This window comes from Leucopleurus acutus (genome assembly GCF_964270905.1).
Source record: "Leucopleurus acutus genome assembly, chromosome: 14".
Lineage (NCBI taxonomy): Eukaryota > Metazoa > Chordata > Mammalia > Artiodactyla > Delphinidae > Leucopleurus > Leucopleurus acutus.
The window spans coordinates 74,956,859-74,961,779 of record NC_139156.1 but is presented as its reverse complement, the minus strand read 5'-3'; positions in this window follow the sequence as shown (position 1 = coordinate 74,961,779).

The window sequence follows — 4,921 nt, the reverse complement described above, 5'->3', positions numbered from 1 at the left end:
ACAGTGAAGGACAAATACTGTATGTTCTCACCTATATGTGGAATGTAAAAACTCATAGAGGGCTTCCCTGGCGGCGCAGTGGTTGAGAGTCCGCCTGCCCATGTAGGGCACACGGGTTCGTGCCCCGGTCTGGGAAGTTCCCACATGCCGCGGAGCGGCTGGGCCCGTGAGCCATGGCCGCTGAGCCTGCGCGTCGGGAGCCTGTGCTCCGCAGTGGGAGAGGCCACAACAGTGAGAGGCCCGCGTACCGCAAAAAAAATAAAATAAAAATAATAACTCATAGAAACAGTGTAGAATGGTGTTTGCCAGGGGCTGAAAGGTGGGGGAAATGGGGAGATGTTGGGCAAACGGTACAAACTCATTCATAAGATGAGTAAGTTCCGTGAATCTAAGGAAGAGCATGGGGACTTTATAGTCAACCATATTGTACTGTATAATTGAAAGTTGCTATGAGAGCATAGCTTCATTGTTCTCACCATAACAACAAAATGGTAATTAATGTTAAGTGAAGAATGTGTTAACTAACGTTACTGTGGTATACATTTTGTAATATACAAGTGTATCAAATCATCACATTGTACACCTTAATCTTACACAATGTTATATGTCAATTATATCTCAATAAAGCTCAGAAAAACCTCTGTTTTCTTATAGAGCTTATTTTCTAATAGGGACAACAAAGTACAAACAGGTACTTATGACTCACTCCACAGATCCACTCCCACATGAAGCAAGCAAAACTGATGAAAAAAAATTTTTTTTAAAAAGTAGTCTCTGGAAATTGTCCTAAAGGCATATGTGAAAAAGAAACATTCAAGAAAATCTACTTAAAACTCATTAAGAACAGCAAGAGTTTGTCATATTTGAACCTCAACTAGCTCCCCTGCCCCCCAGCTCAGTGTGACAGTAACTCCAGTCGCGTGCAGCCAAAAGAACAGCTGTCTTGCCTCCCAGCTCCCAGTTGCACGCAATGGCATCTGTCTGGGAGGGGCAGGCTCCCAGTGTTTCCTGTATTTCTCCAGCAATCTCTTTTAGAGGCTGCCTTGTAGGCGAGTGCCATTTAAAGAGAAGTCAAGAGCTCCTGTTCCTCCAGACCCCACTCCTGTTTCAGGTGTACCATGCTGAGAATACTGAGGCCCCACTCACCCTCATTTTGACTAAATAGGGTAGAGCTTCCAGGCCAAAAGGGAAAATGAGAAGACCACAGGCTACTATGCCCATACGGCACTATGCTCCTAAAATACCTGTGTCACAGAGAGAAGAATGCCGCTGTATCCACTCCTATATCTGGGGCATGGCTCAGAGATTTTTGCCAAGGGGGAAAGGCAGGTCATAGAATCAAGAGGTCCAAAGCTCTCTCCAAGGAACTGACTTTATTTAAAAGAGTGTACAGGATGGTTAAGCCTAAAGGCACTCAAAAATCAGTGAAGGTATGGTGAAAAGCAATTAAAAAGAGGCTGGTAGTTTCATGAGAGATCTAGGCTAAACCACAGAACAGGTAGTTTACTAGAGAGAAGCAAGGAAAAGACGAATAAGAGTCTACCTGAGATCAAAATGACCCCAAATACCCAAAAACTTTTCACAGAAAGGCTTGGGTAGTAAATTGCAGTTAATTTAAGTCAATTTTAGTTATTAGCATAGTAGTGGTTATCCATTCCCCACTTCCTAGTCCTGTGGCAGTCAGCTATTCACATGTTCCTGGAGCATGCAGGTTGCAGGAGCCTTGCATGCAGGTTGCAGGAGACAGGGTGGACATTAAGAACCCTGTCCTCTAAATATGAGGGATTTGTGCTCTGTTTGCTCACTGCTGCTTCTGATTGTGGAGAGGCAGACACAGAGACAGGCAGCCACTGTTGCACCCCCCATACCACTGCTGTAAGCCACGCCCCCTCTGAATAAACTGACTTCTTACGATTTAAAGGGCTGGCACTCTTTTCTCCTTCATTTTTCTCTTTTTCACCCTTTGGGAGTCATACATTTAAAGACGAGGATATTCAAAAGCAACCACAAATACAGGAAAATTTAGAAAGTACCACACATGCCCAAGGAGAGGTGCAGGCTCAGAAAAGAGAAGACCTTAAGTTTTCACCTCACACTGATCCCAGCCCAAAGACATCCTATAACAATTAAACAAACAAATAACACACTTAAAAGCCAGGGAAGGGAGAAAATCTGATCTTCAGAGACACGACGTTGTACGATTCAAATGTCCAGGTTTCAAGAAAAAAAAAAAAACCACGAGGCATACAAAGAAAGAGGTAAAAAAGAATTTAAAGAAAATGTCTCTGAGAAACACCAGATGGTGGGCGTAGTAAATAAAGACTTTAAAACTGTCTGAAACATGCTCTAAGAGCTAAAAGATGATATGGACAAAGTCAAGAAAACAATGTATAAACAAAATTGAAATACCAGTAAAGAGGTAAAAAAGGAAAAAATTCTGGTGCTGAGGACTTCCCTGGTGGCACAGTGGTTAAGAATCCGCCTGCCCATCACTTTTAAGAAAGCTTACAATTGGGCCCTGTACCATCTCAAGTCCTCTGTAGCTCCTCTTGAACATTTTTTGCCATAATAATAATAATTATTATTTTTTTAATTTTTATTTATTTATTTATTTTTGCGGTACGCGAGCCTCTCACTGTGGTGGCCTCTCCCGTTGCGGAGCACAGGCTCCGGACACGCAGGCTCAGCGGCCATGGCTCACGGGCCCAGCCGCTCCGCTGCATGTGGGATCTTCGCGGACTGGGGCACGAACCCGTGTCCCCGGCATCGGCAGGTGGACGCTCAACCACTGCGCCACCAGGGAAGCCCTGAAAGTTATTCTTTTAAACAGATTCACTCAACGGCTCCGCATCCCACTGCGGTGTTTCGCTGTCTCTTGCAGTCCTGAAAGAACTAGCCTCAGTGAGCTACAGAGCCAAGCCACGCGGGGTTGAGAAGCCTCCTCTTTCATGCATAACCCTTTAAACCCTCCGGGAGGGTGTAGCACCAGGGCTTATGGGAAATGTAGTCTTACGTTCCCTGGCTCACACTGCGCGTCGTTCAGTAAGCCCCTCTGCCGCCGCTCGTCCTGCGCACGTGCAGTTCACTAGCCCCGGTGTGTCGCTTTTCCGTGTCTTGCGGAGAAAATCCTGGACCGTCTAGGTCTGCGCGCGCTCAGAGAGCGGGTACTACCTGAGTCAGAGCTGCGGGTGAGCCCGAGTTGGGTGAGGGCCGAGGGGTTCCGGTGCGGCTTGAGGACTGGTGGGAGGTAGCAGTGGGAAGGAACCCCGCGGTGTGACCCCCGGTGAGAGAGCTTGCGCGGAAGGATGGGGGCGGCCTCGGCTGCGAAGAGGGATGGCGGGGTCGGGGCGCCTCTGTCAGGGGAAGGGGCGGCCTCGGTCGTGGGGATGCGGACGTACGGAGCCCCGAGAGGCTGCCGAATCCACGCGACTGCGGGAGGGGCGTGAGTTTTGTATCCAGGCGGAGCTAGGTGTAAATTAATTACTGCTGGCAAGATGATTGATCTACCTGAGACGAGGTTTTTTCATCTGTAAAACCAGCGTATTGATATGTACCACACGGGGTTGTTCTGAGGATTAAGTTTTTACATACGTTTTGAAAATACGGACGTAAAGTTTTTACATATAGCACAGAACGTATAGTTGATATTAGCTGATAAGGTGTTTGGAAGATACTTTGCTGTTTTCATTAGCTGTTTTGTTTAATCTTCACAACAGCCTTTATGTAACTGTTTTCTATTTTGACAAAAAAGGAAAACTGAGGCTCAGAGGGTTCAAGTGAAATACACCAGGTCACACAGCCACGGTAGATATCCAGCCTAAAACCAGCACTGTATTCCTCACAGCACTTCCCGCGGGGCACAGGGAAACAATCCCAAAGTGTGTGGAGTGAATCTCACCTTGTGGTCAGGTATTCTGGGATTTCTTGCCATCTCAGAACCCTTGGGGCAGACTACATAATGTGTTGCTTGGACTGCTACACTGTCCAATCTTCAGCATCCTCAGTGGCCTTGGAGTTTAGACAAGTAAGTTCTGTGACATTTGGAGCCCGGAATGAAACTTCTAAATAAGATGATTTTGTCCTTTAAGCCTAGGTTCCTGTTCCTTTGCAAGTAGCAATCTTTATCCTGCTCAGAATGAGCAATGCTTCGCTAATATCACTACATCCAGAAGACCTCACCATGATGGTGAAAGGTCTGGACCAAGTTTCAGGAAAGATAGGTGAGTGGGGCCCTGAGAGTAGTGGGCAAGGAAGTGTTCATTCTTTGGAGGGTTCACGTGGGCATGGTCTGCAGAGAGAGATCACTAGGCCCAGCTTTTAATAAGCATACCATGCCTTCAGCCTCCACTCACTTTCTCCAAATTCTGAGCTGCTCTCCTATGGCATCCGTCATGTGTGTGTGTGCCCCCTAGAGGGATGCTGGCTGCTGCATCTACCCCGACATCATAGAATAGGGTCATCTGTGTCTGCTTCATTTCAAAGCTGAGAAACCTTGACTGTGAGTGTACAAGTAACCTGCCCATAGACACCCAGTTTGTTAGTGGTGGAGCCAGGAGTAGAAAAAGGCTGTCCATGTTATAACGGGTAAGTCACCCACCAGGTTTTATTACAACTCAGTTAGAAACAAACAAGTTTTTAAATAGACCTTTTCCTGAAGGAACTCCCCCATCCCTTTCTGCAGGGTGATTTCTCTGACTCGAAGGGTAGGCAACTCAGTAGGATATAAGCAAACATATCTTGAGTACTTTTCCTACAGCGTTGATGATGAAAATAATGGTTTGTCTTCTGATGTAATATTATTTGTTCAATTAGTCCTGAATTGGTTCTAAAAGAAAAATGAAATTAATAAATCATTAGGAAGTAAATCCGGGGTTAAATTGCTCAGCCAGGCTCTATAACTTGGCTGTCAGAGTTGCACATG